Below are 20,228 nucleotides of genomic sequence, written 5' to 3'. Positions count from 1 at the left end.
GGGCGGGGTTTGGAGCCGCGGCGGGGCTGGTCCCGGCGCCGAGCGGGGCTGGCGCGGGGGAGGATGAGCCCGGCGCGGCGCAGCCGGAGCCGCCCGAGTCCCGCTGCCCGCGGGGCCGCCTGCTAGTGCTGGAGGAGGAGGAGGAGGAGGAGGAGGAGGAAGCGGCGGGCGGCCGCGGCCCGGGCGGGACGGGAGCTGCCCCGGCGGCGGCGGCGGCGGGCGGGGAGCGGGTTTCAGCCGGAGCTGGGCGGCGGCGGCCCGGCGGCGGGGCGGCCATGCCGTGGCTGAGCGGCGGCCGGCGGCGGCGGCAGCAGCAAGGGGCGGCGGGGCAGGGCGGCGGCGGCGGCGGGCCGGCGGCGGGCGGGCAGCGGGGCCGGGAGAGCTCGGAGCTGCCGCTGCCCGCCGGCTGGGAGGAGGCGAGGGACTTCGACGGGCGCGTCTTCTACATCGACCACAACACCCGGCAGACCTCGTGGATCGACCCCCGGGACAGGTACGGGGCAGGAGCAGGAGGGGGGGGAGCCCCCGGCTCGGCTCGGCTCGGCTCGGCTTGTCCCCTACGGGCCCGCTCTCGGCTCCCGGCTTCGTGTGCCCGGCGGCCCGGCGGCGACATTTTCCTCGCCGCGGCCGCGGGCAGGGTGTGGGCGGCGGGGAGGCGGGCGGGGGCCGAGCCGGGCCGTGTCGGGCCGAGCGGGGCCCCAGCGCCGCGCCGCGCTGCTGCCAGCCCCCGCGGCTTGGAGCCGCCTCGGCCCCGGCGTGGCCGCGAGGGGCGCGGGGGCACCGCTCCGGCCTGGCCCGGCACGGCCCGGCCTGGGGAGCGGGGTCCGGGCCCCCCGGTTCGGTTTTTCACGGGCTGGAATGGCCCCGCCGTGCCTTAACCGGGCGGCTTTGGCCGCGTTGGTTTATTAACCGGCCCCGGCTAACGGGCAGCGGCTCGGGGCACGCCGAGGCGATTTGGTGGATTGCCTCCTCGTGCGGATAACGCGGCGCAAGCCGGTGCGTTCCTGCAGGCACTCTGACAGACGCAGGCTGCGCTACGAACCCTGCCTTGTCCCGGGGCAGCCCGTCCGCCGCGCTCAGACCCGGCCGTGCCGGTACGGCTGGGCTGGACCCAGGTCTCGGTGGCCCTGGGTAAATCCCGCCGGGCTTCACACGCTTTGGGGTGTGCGCCCTTTGGCAGAGCTGCCTGCAGCCCATAAAGAGCGTGTTAGAGCTTAAAACTTCTGGAAGCGGGGAAATATCTGTAGCGGGTGCCGCCTGGCGAATACACCCTCGCTTTGAAAGCGCTCGCCTAAAAATTTCCACACGGAGCTGCTGAACACAAGTGTCAGTATTCGAGGTGTCTGCAAAATAAGAAACATATGTCTCTGTGTGTGCTTTTCTATATTAAACAATGTTTTTATAGTAAGTGAAAGTTGGACAAGGACAGTTTGAACTTCGGCCAGAACTACCTTGCCAGAACTATGCCTGGAATGTTAAGCAGGCCACAGAAACATTTAAGCGCAGTCTGGGTTAAAGACTGGAGTAATTTGAGCAATTCCTGCCGTCTTGCACAATGATGCATAACTGTTTAAAGAGCCTAAATATTTACCTACAAGATCAAGATCTTTTGTCTCGTTGTTTAGACGTACTTACGCATGCACATATTTTTTGCTGATGTATTAAATACTTGTTATTATGCTTTAGCGCATTTTTTCTGCAGCAATCTATGCGTTTTTTTAACGTTCACTTACTTGTAATACTCTGTTTTAAAGGTAACCGATGACATAATAACGTGTCTGTGGCTTCTCTGCATGCCGTCCTTTCCATTAAATTTCAGGGGGTATGCAGTTTCGTCTCCTGGAGTACTTTATGTAGAGACAGCAAAGAAAAAGAGTTAGCAATTCACTGCAGCGTTTAAATTCAGTGGCGATGTAGCGCCATTCAATTCGAATAGCACTGCTCAAATTAGGACCTCATGTTTTGAAGAAATAATTGAAATGCCACACGACGTTTGAAATTTTCTTTCAATACTTCACACCAGTGTTTAAACAGAGATTTATTTTTTAAGTGAGGAGAACAGGCTGTAGAGCAGAGATTGAGACAGTTATATTGGGGCAGGTAGAAAAGACACGACGTTTTCACGAGGAAATGTCAACAGTTCCTACAGAATTCAAGCAGCAGAAGCGAGTTTTATGATTGCAGAGCTCATCTCTGGCTGAGAACAGACTGCTGTTGTTAATGCAGTGAGATGGCTGTGTTTTGCATAGCGGAAGGTGGCCGGTCTTTTTAGTTTTCATTGCAGCTATTCAGATTCCTGGGGGCAGCAGCAAAGTAGGAAGGGATCAGGTTAGTTGTGTTCTGCCAAAGTTTGGGAAGGAAAGGTCAGAGCAGCAGGGAGATGGTACTGAAGCTGTTTTTTTCTGCAAAAGAACTTGAAAAAGTAAGGTCGAGTAATATGCTTGGTATCATATATGCCTCATTGTCAGTTTGGCATAGAGTGACAGATCAGCCCCCTGTTTCTGTGCCTGTGCGTTGGTTTCATTTTGACCCAATTGGACGAAATGATGGGACCTCAGGCCATGTTGCACATGATCAGGACTCTGAGAATCAGCACCTCCAAGCTTTCCTATGGGCAGTAATCCTATAAGCATCCCCACGGGCTCCTTTTTCTCTGTAGCTGGGACTTAATAGTTTGTTTTTCTTTTCAGCATTCCCTTTGAGATTTCTCAGCCTTTTGTAGTTAGGTTAGTGAATTTAATATGAAGTGGTTATTTGATTTAAGGAAAAAAAAATCCTGTTGAAGCCAAGAAGAGAAGGAAATGCTATTTTGCGACGTTAAGGAAGGAGAAATGTGCTGTATGAAGGATTTGGGGGTTTGGGAAAGAAGGTGACAGGAGAAAGAGGTAAGTCAAGGTAACAGACTGAAAGGGGATAAAGGAACTAGAAGTGGATGCCGTATGATTTATTTTTTTTATGGTAGGAAAAATTGAATAAAGAAAAAGGAGAACAGTAGGAGGGTGATAAAACGAGCAGATTTGAGAAGCTTCTTTGGTATCAAATCAGTGGTTAGGTTGACAGAGATTATTGTGTTGATCTGTGTAGATTGCTAGACAGTTGTCTGGCAGATCCTGTAGATCTTAAGGTGAAACCGTTCAGTGCATGTTTTCTTCTTGCTGTAGTAGTTGTCTTTTATCTTAATAGATTGTAAGCTCTTCAAGGCAGCAAATGGCCTTTTTATCTTGTGTTTGCACAGTACTTAGTATACTGAGATGCTGGTCAATAACGGGATTGTAAATGTTCTTGTAAAAGACTGACTGCATTTGTGGTTGATATTGATGATCTTTGTGGCACCAACTCTTATTATGGTTGCTGTTTGTTACAAGGCTGTGTTTTCAAGTGATTAGAGCTTTGCCAAAACTGTTGGCAAAAGCTTTCCAAGCTGGTGAGTTTTGTTAGATTTTTTTGCTTGTGGAAACTTCAGCTAAGACACAGCGTTGTTTTTGCAGAACCTCACCAGGGGAGATGATTTGATTTGTTTCCTTCAGCTTCTTAATGTGAGTTGTCACGTTTGTTTGTTTGAAGATTTAAATCATCTTGGTTTGGAATGAGGATTTTAAACTCGCAAGGTGTAGCAGCGTTTTTGCATGGAGAGATAATCCATCTTGGCCAGTTTGGGAGGCTTTGAAAAATTCATATGGGTTGGGTAAGGACTTGTATTTCTAGCAGCTGCGTTTGCAGAAGCTTCCTGCAAGCTGGACTGCTGGTATCTTTATTGAAATCAGGTAGCTCTTCTGTCCTGTGTCCTCAGCAGCATCTTAGTTCTCGAAGCTGCTGAACTTGAACCCAGGGAGAAAGAACCCTGGCCTTGTAGAGGAGGTGGGTTGGAACAAGAGGGGTTGGCCTTGGGATTTGACAGGAGGGGGGATGTTTTGGAGAGCTGTGAAGAGCAAAGCAAATCAGGAGCTGGGGGTAGGGAGAAGGCATCTGAAGCCTGGGAAGCAAAAAGTAGGGGAACTGGACTGAAAACCTGTAGGACAGGGAAAAACAGGTGAGAAGAATCCGGTCTGGTGAGGGTTCAGGGTGTGAGGGTGTCAGCTCTCTGCTGGCTGTGCAGGGAACCCCGAGGGAAAAGAAGGAGCACCGGCGTGGGATGAGGAGTCTTCAGAGGCAGAAAATGTGCGTGCTGGGAAGCCTGCAGAGTCTAGGTGGAGAAGGAGAGACTTGGAAGGTGAAGGATAAGAATGAGGTGTGAAACCTGAGGCAGTGTAAGATGTGCCGGACGAGGAGACTGACGAAAAGTCTGAATTGTGGAAGGTCGAAATAAGCAGGAAGGGTTGAAAGGAATTGGCTTGAGGAAGTCATTAGGCAGGTACGCTTTATTAGGAATGCATTGCAGAAGAGCTCGAGGAAGTGGGTAATGGGCAGAAAAGTCCAGAAGTGCTGGCTGTTTCTCCCAAACTATTTCAGGGTTCCTCATTCTCATCATTTATTTGCTGTTTAGCAAGTGTCTGTATTACCCAGCTCGTCTCTTCTTTCTGTGAAGCAGGACAAAGGCTGTTACTGCTAGCTGCTCTAACGATGTGGTCTGTTAACCACTGTTCACAGCAAAGCAAAGCGTGATGCTGCGTCATGCGATTTCTCTTTCCCCAGTTCGGTTTTTATAAGGAGTTGGAGATGGCGAATGGGAAACTTAAACCAGATTCGTGTCAAATATTCAAAGCTAGAAAACTACAGGTTAAAGTTGCTTAGCTATTGCTACTTTGTATCGAGAGCATTTTTAGTGACAAACCTTTTCATGTCTTGCCCCCATTGATACATGGAGAGGAGCAGCTCTGAGGGCAGAGCCTGGGCAGTGAAATAGATTAGAAGGGCTACTCAAACTTTTGCTGAAACTGGAAGACGTGCCTCTAGTGAGGGAAAGGATCTTCTGGAGCACCCATGTGTGGTACCCTTGGAAAGGCAGTGGCCTCTGTGTCAAGGCCAGAGAGTATCTGCCAGCGTATTGCATTGTATCTGTCTAGCTGACAGTATTCAGCAGCCCATTAACAATCAGGAGAATTGTTTAAATCACAAATAGCATTTTTCTAGGCTGGGCTTAAACCCCTGCGCTGCGAGTTACGGTTAGTGTCATTCAGCATTACAATTCAAATGCTTCTCTTGCCGAGCGTGGGAAAGATGAAGGCAACACATCAGTACCACCATGGTTTTTGAAAGTTTGCACTAAGTTCTTAGTTTTCAGACTTTTCTTGTCTACTTCCTTTTTGTTGCATTTTGTCACCTGCATTAGCTCACGTTTTTGTTTTGAACTAATGCTGTTTGTGGAATGGGAAGAAAACAAATTAACTGTTGATCATTTTAATATTCACTCTGAAAACATGATGATGACAGGACAGAGTTAAATCATGTGTTTTATTTGACTGTGCGATGCAGACTGTTAATGTTTAAAAAAAAAAATTAACCTATAGGGTGCAGAAAAGTATTTTTGGAAGTGATGCTTTGAAAATCATTCAAAGTGAGCAGAAATACCAAAATACTAATTTGGTTGTGATTTTATAAATTAGCTCCTTAGGCTGTCAGAGCTAAGCTCACAAGAGATGAAGATGGCTGTCCAAAAAAAAAAAAATGAGTAAATGAGGATGGATCTGGAAAACATGCTCTCCCATGACAGCAAGGGAGCTGAACTTACTCGGTTGAAGAGGTATTTAAGAAGTGGTTTGAGTGCTGATTGTAAAAAGAGGTTATGGTACCTGAGACTTCAGATCTCTTTTGTTTAATAGATTTATAATAGTGTCTTGATAGAAGTTGAAACCAGAAATAGGATATATTTTTTTAATAGTAAGAGATATTAAATGCTGGAATAGTTTTTCTACTCCTTTAGCTCTCTAGATGAAATTATCTGATTCGTTTTTTTTTGCCTAAGTCAGCTATCAGTTGAAGCCCCATTGTCTGTGAGCATCTATTTTCGCTGCCTCCATTGCATGATACATCATTTGACCTATATATAATATATCTAGCTAAATATATCTCATATGGATCGGCAGAGCAGCCATACTTTCATTAAGAAGTGGAGAGTTTCTCTGTGTTGTTTCTCTGAACACGGCAAGGAAGAAATGCAGTTTACCCCTGTCACTTGAGACATCTGGGTCACTGGAGTTGTATCATGTGGTTACCTCAAGTTAGCAGTAAATACAGTGGACTTGGTAGAATTTATATGAAAAACAATGCATATAAAGTACTACTCGAGATCCAGATGTTTTGAATTTTCTTTGCAAATGTCAAGCCTGGATGCAGTCACAGCGTGGATGGGAAAGCCGTGCAGCTGTGCGACTGCTCTCCTGGCATGTGGCTGGGAGTACAGGCTGCAGCATGTGCGGGAAGAGAGGGCTGCAGTGCCCTAAGCCCCCGACCCATTGGGACATATTTGTGCTCTTGTTCTTGTTCAAAATAGTCCAGTAATATTTTTAAAGGTACGCTGTAGCTGACATTTGTTTTGAAAGTGTCACATATATATATGCCATGATACGTTTCTTTGCCATTCAGAAGAGAGATACTTTCTATTCTGTTCATATATCTATTTTTTTTTTTTTTTTTCATTCTGGCTGGTAGGTCATCAAACAAGCAGACGTTTAACTTTTATATTGGCACTTGTATGAAGTTGTTTATGATTCAAAATAAGCATAGGTGTGAGTGTCTCAGGATTAATGTTTGTGTGTTTTCAAACTTAGTCCTTGCTTTCAGTTGTTAGATTCTGATAACAAGTAAATGTTAATGAGCTGGTTCATGGTAAATTAATTTTAAATTATTACATCTTTTTCTTGGTCTCAGCTCTCTGAATTAGATACCTGTATGAAGTAAGCAATACCTGTATGAAGTAGGTGTTCGTATTTTCTGATAAACTACTCTTGTAATATGATATTGTCAAAAATGAGTGCTACACCTCCAGTAATTGAGGATAAACATTTTTAAACGTTTGTAGTAATGTTTCAGTGTCTCAGAAAGTAGAGGTGGGAGGCATCCACTCTTTCTTCCTGAAAATGAAAGGTTGTCCTTTTAGTACAATAGTAGTGAATTATAATTTATTTGATTGGTTTTTACAGGTTAACATATATATACTTTGAAAATCTGGCTTAGGTAGCATAAAACTGCAAGACCTAATTCACATGTCGTAAGGCATCCAAACAGCTACTGAGCCAAGTTTACCTCATTAACAAAGAGTGTTGTTAAGCTTCTTAGTACTTTGTTAAAGGTAAAAGTTTTTGTTCTTTTTTTTTTTTTTCCTGTGCATGTGTAGTTTTTAGTGAATTCTAAATGGAGGTATTTAAGTATTTTCAGCAGTCAGGGAATGCAGACACCTGCCTTGCTGTGTTTGTGTGCTTGCTAGAAAGGACTAAATTAGGGCTAGTGACTTCAGTGAGCTACAGTAATATAATGGCACGTGTTACAAGAGCTAATTCTTGGAGGGTTCTGTGCAGAGGTCTCGCCTATAAGTAGGATCTGATACTCTGAGAAACCTTGGTCTGTCGGATGTTGTTAGTGCTCAAAACTATCTGAAAAGGTACTTTGCTGTTTCTTCTGCATGTAAACCAATGCATATGTGAGTCACTGTAGACATAGTGGTTGTATTTAGTGTCATTAAACAGCACCAAGCATTGTCAGAAGAAAATTAAGTATTTGCATGAATGTTGTTGAAAGGGTTGGGGAGGGAGTGTCCACTTTTCAAGATCTATAAACCGCACGTGTGAGAATACAAGATTTGAAATGTCATGAGGCTAGGGTCTTAAGTTCTGTTATCTCAAGAAAAAAATCCTATTTAGGCTTGGATTCTAGTGATAAGTTTAGTCTGAGAGATAGCAACTTCGCGTTTTCAGCAAATGTAAATATAGTGACAGCAGTAGGCAAACATAAGAACAAATGAGTTGTAGGCAATAAAAAAATTACGAACTTATCTATAGCAGACAAAGTCCTCTTAACAAGCACCGCAGAGGTGTCTGTTCAGTGTAATGTTGGTTTATAATTTCACGTTGATTACTGGAAGGTAGAGCTTTGTAAAGTTGCACGTGAGGCCGAACAGAAGTATTCAGCTGGTATTTTGGTGAAACAGTAAAACTAATACTTTTTCTGCCTAGTTAAAAATAGAACTTCCTGAATGTCTTATCTGCTACAGATGTGACCGTTCACGTTCACCAGCAAAGCCAGGGAGTATCGCAGCTTTTATGTAATCCTTAACTTGTTTCTGGCTGCAAGAAGCTAGCCAAAGAGGAGAACATCCCCGAGGTACTTGCCCTACCTCTCCGTGGCAGCCCAGGGTGCACACTCAGCAAGGTTTCACAATACAGTACCACTGAGCGAGCGGTTCCCTGCTGCCAAAAGCAGCAGTGTCCCCCTCCTCCAGCCACATGGTCTTGTACCTCTCGCACTGGTACTGGTGGTTATCCAACCTCACAAAAGTCCAGCTGGTAAAAATAAGCCATTCAGCATTTCATTTTTCTCTTTTTGGGGAGGGTGGGTTTTGGCCTGTTCAGCTCCCTCAGCTGACTTACCCTCAGGGCAGATGGATATTTAAATGGCTTATGGCAATTAAGTTTAATTCAATAAGGAACTGGCTTAGGCAAAAGTGATGAGTCAGTTTAAAACCCTCTTGAGTGAATCCTCTTCGTGAATGGCAGTCCTGACTACTGACTTTTAAAATACCCCCACAGTAAAACACCACATCTCAAGTTACCTTTCTAAAAGCGAGGATTCGCCCTTCAAATGTAAGACAGACGTATAAAACCCAACAAAATTGTCTTAAATGGGTTTCACGGTAACTTTTTCTGTTGGGTAGCAATATGGACGTGGCTTTTCAGTCATGAGGGGCAAGTATGACCTGCAGAACTGATATGGGGAGGGAGTCTGGGTTTTCAGCAGCAGCTTGGGAGTGCCCAGGAAGGGGTGGTGGAGTCGATGGTGAGCGTTGCCAACGCTGGCAGGGAGCGAAGGAGGTGCCTGGGAGGATTGGGTGTATGATCAGATGGGGAGCTGGGGAGGATGCTGGCAGCGCAGCGCCTCGGAGGAGTGTGAGGGAGTTGGGTATGAGATCGGGTCGATACGGGCCGGATGTTGACAGTGGAGTACCTCCAGGGAGGGTCTCAGCTCGGTGGGGAGGCACAGGGTGTACCTGAGGAAGGGTGGAGTGAGAAGAGGCACGTCGAGGGGACAGCAAAACCAACGAAGCAGCTGTCAGAGGGCCTTGGAAGGTGGCTTTATCACCAGTATTTTGGGCTACAGCTGATCAAAAGACTCTTCAACAGGGGTGTTACTAAGGGACTGGAAGGAATAAAGGTTGAAATTTCCAGCTTGAAGAGGAGGAGGTGGCTGTAATGCTGGAATTACGTGATGTACGAGGCTTTTGGCTCTCTGCTTATGGAGAAGAGCAGAAACTCTGATGTCATGTTTTTGCCTTGCCTGTTTCATGGCCCAGTCCTGGGCCTGCTTCATGGAGATAAACCCCTTGGTTCTTAATTGTTCAGTGGTAAGGGAACGGGGATCTAGGTTTTGTTCTGCCATGCTACAAGGGCCTCACTCGCTTCTTGATTCTGTTCCAGATAGGAAAATTAATTTGGACTTGGCACATTCAGAGTGTGCTAAAAACATGGAGAGTCTCTGCTAAAAGTTGACGGCTCTGTCAGTTCTCCTGGCACGTTGAATCATTTGAGGCAGCTCCTACCTAGCGGGACACGCTCGAGATGTGTGTTGTATTTTTCAGATAAGCTGGAGTATTTCTCAGTTCCTGTTTCTTGGCCTGTTTTTTCCTGTTCTGTGGGTGCTTTGCTAGAGTAAGAATGTCTCTTGCATCCAGTGATGAGTCTGGTCTGTCCCCTTCTAGTGTGTGGGATTGAGGTGAGATTCTGTGCTGGCTAACAGAGCTGATTGCCATCAGGGACTGAATTAGTGACTATCAAAAATTAACGTTACTGTATTTTTTGTCGGTGGTGGTTTTGAAGACTTTTCTATTTCAGTGTATTTAATTGGCAATGGGACAAAAATAAAGTATAGTGATATCGACACCCTTGAACTGGCAGCAGAGGATCAAAAGCTATCTTTCGTAGCTTTCTGAAAGAGTTATTTTCGAGATGAAATGTGTATAGAGAATGTCGTTGAAACTGTTTTGATTTATATTGTACTTAGGCTGAAGCTTTTTCACACGTACAGTGATTAGTATTCTTTATGGCAAAATGCAAAGTTTGGTATCAAAGCTGTGAACATGCAATATTTCAAAGTTGATTTATTTAATATTGGATTGCCGTTTAGACAGCTAAAACTAAGACTTTTTAACCTTAATACACAATGCAGTCTTAGAAAGAGTGGCTTATCTGTGTTTGGGAAGATGGCCGAAATACTGCATAATTATCCAATTCTGTAGCATAAACAAATTGTGACACATTTCTTACAGTCCAAAGTTACTTGACTGGAACAGCAACCCCATGCATGCTTAAAAAGGGAACTTTCAGAATAAAAACTAAACTGACATTTTTATTTTCTTTTTGGCAATGTAGGGATGATTTGTGGATGGAGAAAGTGTTACATATATTTGGAAATGACTGTTTAAACATTCGTGTCTTCCGTTCCCCTCAGATTTCATCTTTTGGATAAAACCAAGACTGGCAGTATTAAAGATCTGATATGGTACATAGATCTCTGTAATCCAAACTTCAAAATAAGTTAACCCAAGAAAAAACGGTCAAAGGAGTATCACAGCTGCTGGTTCATACATAGATCAGTTGTCAGAGTATCTAAATGGTCTCTAACAGTGACTGATGAGAAATACATATTAGACCTGTTCATTATCCATTATGAGATAAAGCGTAGCTTTCTCTCCTTTATATAATAAAATTGAAAATGCATTTAAAGTCTTTACCAGTAGGTAACCTGTAAGATTTCAGTTTAAGAACCTGTATATTTGTACTGTATATTCAGATGCATATTTCCAACTGTATGCAATATATTGAGTTATGACATTAAAAAACTACTTTGCATTGTTTTGAGTTGTATTACCTTTGCTTTTCTGCCAGCTCATAGTTTATTCAAGGGAAAATCTAGTCCTGCTCTTGTGGTTATGGGTGTACTGAGATCTGCGATAAATAGGCACCATGTACTCAAGACTCTGCATGGACATTTGAATTTCACTTCTGTGTTTAATGTAGCTGCTTATTTGGGCCAATTCAATTACAGAATTATTTGTTTAGAAAAATGTTTACTAGTACCAGCTTGCAGAACAGATGGTTAAAAACGCTCTCCTTTGAAACGATGGTCTAATTTCTCACGTGTCTCAAGATTCCTCTGAGTACTGAATACACTCCTTCCCCAAATACACCGATGTCTGAGCTTCCAGTTTCTTCATTTAATAATGTTTCAGAGGGTAAATTCTTCTTTTAGAACTTCTTTGATATTTCACTGCAGCCTACTTTTTAATTGCAGTTTTGTTGTAAAGTTTCTATACCGCCTGTGTGGCAAAAATGTCATTGGAAACCTCCGTGTTTCACGGACGTTTTCAAAAATACTTTTACCCAAAATGAAAGCAAAAAATGTTTAATTTAAAAAATAATATTTGGACTGGTTCGCTAGATGCAAAATTTATGTTGCCTCTAGGGGAACTTGGGGAGTACATCTCAAGTCATCAAAAGGAAAATTTGATGTGAAAACTTCTTTTAGTTCTGAACCCTTGGAAATTGCAGTTTAATGCACGAATGGGCCAGTATTTTAATGTACTTAGTTACAGCAAGGACTTTGGAAAGAAGTGACACTTCACTTATATTAATCAAAAGTAGCTACAACGTAGGAGTCTAAAAATACTAGATGTCTTAAGCTTTTTGCCTTATTCAAGGGGAGTGTGCTCAGAGACAGGGCACAAGAGGTCCTAGCGCTTGTCCTGATGCTGCCTGTCTCATTGTTTGCATTTAATAGTTCCCCGTGCTTTGGCAGTCTTGAATACTGATTCAGCTGAACTTTTCCTTGATTTCCTGTAACACCATGTAATGCACTGAATTTAAGAAGCATTTTTTTAAATCATAATGACCAGCTAGTTTCAGTCAAGTCACTTTCAATTGATTTGCAGTGTGGAGTATGATTGCTGTTCTTGAAGTGTGCTGGTTAAGTGCCTTCTGTTCAGGAAGGTGATGTGTGTGTAGGGGGGGAATTAGCTGATGGATTATGAAAAAAGCCCTTACATTTTTGCTTTAAGCAAGTCTTTCCCTTTAGCCTGTTTCTGGTGTAAAATGTTGAGATATCTATGATCAACCTGACTCAGATTCTGATTGATTGATGGTACTATAAAGATATTGTATTTCCCGTTCCAGGAATTATTTTCCCATTGTAAAATAAGCTGCTTTGCAAATTCCTCCTTGTCTTTTTTACTGGTTTTCTGGATGTGTTTATATGAAGCCTTGGAGAAGTCTTTAAATTTCTTGAGTTAAATACAATAGAAGGCTTTCAGAGCAAAAAGTCTTCTAGTCCATGAGCATGTATCCAAACACAAAGATGTAGGAAGGAGTCTGTGAATGTTTTGTGCAGTGCCATTTAATCATCTGAAAAATTGATCACCTCCAGGATTTACTATCTGTTAGTAGCCATTATTTTCACTTTACAATTCTGAAAGTTGGAGCTGAGAAATGTTTGTAGGGAGTGATCTGTGAAAGGTTTGCTAAGCCGTGACCATTTAAAAAAAAAAAAGGAGGGGAGACAGTACTGTCTTCTACCACTGGCTGTGAATGGCCCTGAAGGACCTCCCAGTTATCTGTACTGAATCTTTTCTTACAGGTTCAAGGGCATCTTAGGGAATGATCCATCATCCTCACTTTTAATGCATATTCAAAAATAGCTTGTGGGGATTTTGGCACAAATTTTGATGTCCCAACTTTTTGTCTCCTAGGAGTGTCATGTGCTTTAAAAAAAAAAAAATCTTAACTTTTCCCAGAAGTGCATTTAAAAAAAAAATGAACTTTTCATTGGGCCTTAGATGTAAACCTGTTTTCATGCTAAGCCAAGTTATAGGATGTGTTTCTATGACTTAATAAAAGACAAAACACCAGATGGTACATATGGGTGAGCTATTTATTTATTTTTTTTAACAAACATTTGTAAAATTTGTGACAGTGTTCTAGAAACCTGACAGATTAAGTAAAACTCCGGCAATTACGGAAGACAGTCCGTTTGTGTAAACCTTGTGCTGCAATGCGAATTGCCTCCTTTGTAGGGCTCGGTATGGGTGCAGGTGAACTTTCTGGTACCACGGGAGGCTGCACTAGCGTGTTGGGTAAGTTACTTCTGGGAGTGATCTCGCCGATCTGTCCGTGCCTGTTCGTGGCTTCTGTTTGGTAACAGTGATGATAGAGCGGGTTGTGTGCTCTGGACATCTGCCTGCTAGGAGCGAGCCGAGTCCTCCAGCCTGTTGCACAAGATCTGCCGAACAGCTTTAAGCTGATAATACGTTTTCATCGCTATCGTTACTATTGAGCAGGTCTCAGTTCAGATCCTTGGCTTAAAGATTATTTCTTTCACCGTTTCTGACTTGTACGAAGCCTTTCGGCCATTATCTGATTATTTCAGAAATCTGAATGACAGTGTTGATTATATATATTTTTTTCTTCCCCTAACAGCTTACGTTTGTAAGGGGTTCTGAATTTTTAGAAAGTTGTCTTGTTGTTTTTAAATACTACTCCATCATTCTGCCATTAAAAGTTACTCTAATAAATTTTTGGAATCTGCTTTCTGTAATTATGTACAGTATATGAACATCTGGGTTTTTTGAAGTTTTGCACGGATGACTGTTTGCCCACATTGTTCTTCAGATATTTGGCTTGTTCGTTCCGAAGTCAGTTGATAAAGAAAATCATGTTTATTCTTGACCTTAATCACAACCATAAGTTTCCTTTTCTTTACATTTAGAAGCCATGGAGCAGTTATAAAAGGCTTTTCTGTCCTCTTTAAAAATAAATTACCCTGTGTCCAGAACTTTGATTCCATTAGAAACACCCCGAAACCGTGGATAGTGTCCTGGCTGTGGAAACATTTTCCCCACCCTCCAGCCCATGAATGGTGTTCTTCAGAATGCAACTCTGTAGGGATCATATGTTCGTTTTTCTGTCTCTGACCTTTTACATATGTACTCTGAAGCTTGTTTTTCAAAGTGGTTGAAGATTTTGGTACTAGTACCCATATCCAGATATTTTTAGGGGATGTCTACTGTGAAGTTTGCCTGAGGCTCTTTCCATGTTTTCCTTTTGTTGTTGTTGTTAGCACTTTATGTTAAAAGTGAAATCGTTCCCTTTAACTGTGATTTCTGTCTCAAATTAGGAATGTATCCTTTTCTTTTCTTCTGTTGATCGGTGAAGATGGTCAGATATCCAGATTTCTGAGAATAAAACCCAAGTAGTTGTCAGAGTACTTTGGTTAAAGAATTTCCAAATGTTTTAAGACATTATACTTGGTATAAATTAAAATGTAGAAAAGTCCTTTTTTTAAAGAGAGGGAAATCTGTGCTATGAATAGAATGCTAATGCAGGAGATTTTCCTTGAATCCGCGTTTTATCCATTTTATATACTGTCTGTATGCTAGTAGGCATGCCTTTAAAATGTTTTTCTTTTTTTTTTTTTTTCCACAGTAAAAATAGCCTGCTGCTTATTGAAAAACAAGGCAGACCTGTGCCTCAAAATCCAAATGAAACTGCTGCTTAGCTGAGGCTCTAAAGAGGGCATTTATATGTTGTGGAATGAATGGCATGCCTGCGCTAACTCCCGCGGGCCGGATATTTCCAAGGTATCAGACAGAGCTGTATATACTGCGGTCTTCCCCCTTCAGTTACCAATGTTCCTCCCTCGGCAGAGGCAGAAGGACCCCTTGCCCCTGTGGAGGCAATGGGGTGGGCAAGGGGGGGCGGAGGAGGAAGGGAAAATACCGAGCAAGGTAATTATAGGCCTTTTTCTTTTTTTGGATTTTTTTTTGAATTTTTTTCCACCCAAACTGTCCCGTGATAGTCTGTAGGCTCCTTGTACTTTGTAAGTTTGTGTTGTTTTTTTAATCATTGTTCTTTGAACAGCGTAGTTAGGAATTTCCTGTTCACGTTTTACTACAATGGTTTGTTTAAAATGACAGACCGCAGTCTTTTTCCTGACCTAAAACTAGATTAGCCTTGAATGTTGGAGAAGTCGGACAAATACAGAGGGTAGACGGTATTTGCTTATGTCATGGAGAGAGGCCTTTTAACCGGGCTCAGTTGTATCAAATACCACAAGTCATGTTTCTTAAATATTTATTAAGACAAATAAACATAGTTATTGTATGAACTGGCGTGCCTCCAAATTCCTCTCTCTTTGATTCTCATGGGTGGGTCACTTTTAATCAGGAGAAATATTTTTAATCAAGACTTAGATGTCTGCTGGATTGCTGAATCCAGGGTTTACTCAGTTCTCAGCTTTTGCCCTGTAGTATTTATAAAATGCAACAAAACAAACATCAGCAAAGTTCAAGTTATAAAATGTGGCAACAAAACACTCAGGAAATACTGAAATTGGGAATGAACCTGTCTTTTCTTAACGCCTCTGGTGCCTGTCTTAAAGAAAGAGTAGCATAATCTTCCTATGTATCTCCATGTGTTTTCTTTCAACTTTGGGGGAAAAACACAACTCCCGAACCCAGCACTGTTAGGTTCACCAGCGATTGCAACATCCTTATACAATTTATGTTTATTTAGGACAAGTTCCTTGTATAACAGCGCTAATGTATGTAAATAGCGCATACCTGTATCGATGGAGCCGTACAGGCAATAAGGCTATTGATTTTTATCTGTAAAGAGATCAAATTTCGGCATTTAAAAACAATGCATAACCTACAATTTGGGTTTTTATTTTATAGAAAAATTACTGTAACGTGAATTGTGTCGTGGCATGGCACAAAAGTTTTAAGCAGTTTCGGAGGGGTGGTGTATAGACCTGCTACTGAGATGGTTACTGACGAGCGTCAAACTCCTGAACATACACTTGATACAATGCTCTTTTTGCGGTATTTTCAATGCAAGAATGTCTGTGCAAATCTGCATGTAAAATTCTAATAAACATGCTAAATTAATTTTCAAGCTGGGAGATGTCAGATTTGTGAAGATGTGGTGTCTATAGCTGATATGACACACGGGCATGTCATTACAAGGGTGTTGCCAGTTAAAATACTCAGCTGTTATGGTATTTCCAGCTTAGCATCTAACTTTGTTCCACCCAGCAAATAGTCACATAAATAGGACTAGCTGTGGATTTTAAAGGAAATATTTAATGTATTTTTAAAGAAAATAACTTTTGGAAGGGAAAATATTTGGGTAGCTTGCACGTGAATGTCTAGGGCAGGGCAGGGAGATGCCTTGCAGGATACTGAACTTGATGTGCTGAAGAAGCTTGCGGTAGATGTGGAAAATGTCACTGTTTATATAAATCAGGTATTTCTACGAGTCCCGGAACTAACAAAGCCTGGTTTCCTGTGGGTTTGTGTCTTACAGCTGATCAACTTCAGTGTCTGGGAAGGTGAAGGCTCTGCTGAATGCGTTTTTGCCTTGCACTTTGGGATATTTTTATCCATTTGCTCCTGAGTGGATTTTCTGATACCTGATGCAGTGTGAGCATGGGAATCTCCCTTTCTGCTGGGTCCCCTGCTTGCTCTGAACTCTATAGGGTATTGGAGTATTTGAATTACCAAGGGGCTTTCAGTAACATTTGAAACTGATCGATGGAATAAAAGCCAAATAGACACTAAACTAGTAGTGTTATTAATGAAAATCGCATATCCATATTTTTATAGGATACCAGACTCCAAGACTTTGAATTTTTTTTTTTACATCTCTGCATGCTACCTTTAGTAGCCACTTGACTGAAACAGAAGCCAATTCCTAAAACCAAGTGATGTTTTTACCATTTGATTGATAAGAACAGTTATAATCAATTAATATAAACACATTTTGAGATGATGATGTGCCAAATCTTATGGTACAGGCTTGGCTTATAACCATTCTGTGGGATGTGTGTATGTTCACGTGGCTGCAATATTACAAAAAATGGACCAAAGCACTGGACAAATGTAAGCTTCCTGTGTAACTGTTAGGTTACGTGACCTGCAGTACGCTGCCTGGCTTTTAGCTTTGGTTTCCCTTATGTGTGAACAAGCAGTGTGATCTTAAGAAGAGATACAGAGTCTTGCAGAAGGTTTGTTGGTGAGATGCCTGCTCTTAGTGAACCTCCTGGAGCTGCCAGCAGCCAGCTTTTGTCCCTAAGGGTCGAAGATGTATTATTGTCTCAAATGCCCTCAAGTGTAGAAGGTACCAGTGGTTTTGCTGTCAGCAAAGATTCTTCATTTTGTTTTTGACCGTCATTAAGCACAGATTTTTCTACCTTGAAAAGCTGGAATTCAGAAAGCTTGGGTGTGAATAAACAGTGCCCTAGATCTTCCATGTAAATGCTCTTTGTGTAGCAATATGGGTGAGTAGTTTATTCCACTAGATGAAGTAAGTGAGGGTGAATAAGGTGAGTAAGCAATTTCATTATGAGACGTTCTCAGTTGTGTCTAAATGCTATGTTGCAAATCCGGCTCGTGCTTTGAGCTGGTCGGGAGCCAGGTGGCTGTGGTTAATTCATCACTGAACCTGAGCTAACAAGCCCTGCGTAGGGGAGGTTGTGTTAGACGAAGCTCTGTGCCACTCTGAAGTAGCTGGCAGCCTGTAAGTATCTGAGCGAGGGCTGAGCTGCTTTGGGTCTGCCCAAAACATCCCGTTTGGACAAACTCTAGAAGTGTCTGCATGTAGCGGAGTGCGGAGTAATTAACTTAGTGTGCAAATTCATAGTACCTCTATTGTAATACTAGTTTCTTTAGAGATCAGTCGCCTTAACCTTCTTTTGTGTGAGCTGGAGACGCTAGTCATGCCTTGTAGGGTTGTATTTATGAAGTACACGTTAAATGCGTATTATCATAGTATATATCACCATGGGTTTATTATAAATGGATTCATAACTTTCTTATCTCTTGATTGGCAGTAGTACAATATTTTGTATGTAATAAACTGCTATTAAGGGAAGATCTTGGAAATAAAGCAATGTTTTCAGGAAGATTTCTAGTATTACCCAGTCACAATAGCTACTTGGAAGGATAAATTGAATCTTTGAAGTGGACAGTTACATTACTCTTCTCAGATATTTCACAGAAGCACAGAAAGGTGTGCTTCAAGTTTTCTTCCCAGTCTTCCAAAATGCTGCTTTAGACTTACTGCCCGATCTCCCAGCTCTCTTAGTGCAGTGCTTTTTCTGACCTCTTCCTGTAGCTGCTGTGAAATACCAGTCCTGAAATGTTTGTCTCTTTCAGTCACGCCTCTCCAGAGCTAGAGGGACTTTGGTTCAGTGGTGCTGGTTTGGGACGTGGGAGATCAGTTCTCCAGACTTCTTGCGTAGTGTTACTTTTAAACTCCACAAGGAGTTTTCAGCATGGGTACTAATTATGGTGTTTCTTACCTCGTGGTAGTGTTCTGCTTATAAATGAATAATGTGATTGTATGAATACAAATAAAACGGGGAATGTGAAGATTCATCTCTTCTGTTTGGCTTTGTTTTCAGACCCTTGTGCTTTTTCCTTGTAAAGCACTTTCTAAAATCAGTGATACTTGGACAGTGTTACAGCCTTCCAAAGGCAGAAGACCTCGGCTCCTGAATCTTGTATCACTTGACATAATTATTTGCAATAAAGCTTTGCTGATTATACCAGGAAGAAAGTTAGCAACGAACAAGCGTGGTTTGAGGGTAGAATTGTGTGTTCTTCTCTCTCCCTCCCTCCTTTCTAACTTGTTACCAACAGCAGTTGGCATAATATTTTTAAAGGGGCATTAGAAATTGTTGGGGTTTATTGATCTCCCAAAATTCATGTTACAATTGCCAAGCATGATATGATAGATGTAGATGCCTTGCATTTTCTAGAGATGTACTTTCTCTCATGTGTAAGCTGTATCTTTTAGCTGTGTAGCTTGAGCTAAAATTTTCTTTTTATTAGGCTGATGAGGGTGAATATTAGGCATTCATCGCAGTGCAGAATAATTGACAGTTCAGCAGCTTTGCCAATGGGGATTTTGTTTGTGGAAAGCAGTAGCCGTAAGGGCATCAGACAGCTTTTGGAGATGAGTGAGATGTGTGTGGCTATTGACAGTGCGCAATAGGAAAATCTGTGTTCATAAATGATTAAGTACCCCTCCGGTGTCTCCTGCGAGATGCTCCATCGAGAAGCACGGTCAGCATGTGCTGCTCCCGTGCCAGCTCCTCGGGTGGGAGCAAGCCGGAGGAACGCGTGGCGTGGCGTTGGTGTGGTGCTGGCGGAGGAGCTGCAGGGAATGGCTGTCCTACAGTGGGACCCGGCTGCCGCCAGCTCTGCCTGGCTGGGGTGGCTGCAGATGCATGGCTGCAGGAAAGAGAGGAGGAGGTGGTGCTAATAAGGAGTATTTTTTGTTGTTTGGGTAGCTCTATGTTTTGTACAGTCAAAATCGACACGTGTAAAATAATGCGAATGACAGCAGTGTGAAAGGAACACAGCAATTTTTGACGCTAATGTGTGTGTGTGGGGGGAAGCACATGTCCGATCTGGATCGTATGTTTGAGAGTGTTTTTGTAGTTCTCTTGTTTTGGAAATCAGACATCAAAGCAGTGTACGTTCAAAACAATGGAAGAATGTGCTGGGCTTAATTGCCCAAAATACGTGGGGATGAACAGTTTACTGAGGACAAGATGAATGCATTTTCATGGCTTCTTATAAAGAAGAAATAAAAGGAGAATTAATGTTGCAGCTCTTAAGACAACTATTTTTTTCTCTTCTCAACATTAAAATTCTGATGGATGTTAAAAGTTGCCAGAAGAACTTGTCCATGCTTACTGTCATTACTATCTTAGGACCTGTTAAATGAAATCATATGTTAGACAAGCTGCTATTGAAAACAACATTTGTGTAATTTGTTTTCCTTTTAAACGCAATTAGTCTATATGCAAAAGCTCTTTAAATATTTTTATTTACTTTCGTACTGTTCTTGGATCATGTAAAATGTTACATTGTGAAATAATTTTGGCTGGGTTGTCAACAAATGGCATCTTATCCTTTTAAGAATTCTGGATTTATATTATAGCAACAACGGTTCCATCCTGCCCTTTCCTTCTGTCAGCATTCATTTTCTAGGAAGAAGTAAATGTTGAATAGTGCCCTTTTG

At 42.5% G+C, this 20,228-nt stretch overlaps 1 protein-coding gene across 4 annotated transcripts in view; it reads left to right on the top strand.

The window, feature by feature from the left end:
- Positions 1 to 333: 333 nt before the first annotated feature.
- The window catches only part of WWC3 (WWC family member 3), a 100,753-nt gene continuing 80,858 nt past the window's right edge, over positions 334 to 20,228 (top strand). For 2 of the 4 annotated variants that reach the window (XM_040533931.1, XM_040533922.1), the window contains exon 1: positions 372 to 493. The gene's annotated coding sequence lies outside the window, so the exon portion shown is untranslated. Of the gene's footprint in view, positions 494 to 20,228 lie in introns of all 4 variants that reach the window. The other 2 variants (XM_040533947.1, XM_040533940.1) reach the window with 2 other exon arrangements.

Source organism: Cygnus olor, chromosome 1 (assembly GCF_009769625.2).
Source record: "Cygnus olor isolate bCygOlo1 chromosome 1, bCygOlo1.pri.v2, whole genome shotgun sequence".
In the NCBI taxonomy this organism is placed as follows: domain Eukaryota; kingdom Metazoa; phylum Chordata; class Aves; order Anseriformes; family Anatidae; genus Cygnus; species Cygnus olor.
This window is presented reverse-complemented; position numbering and strand designations above follow the sequence as displayed.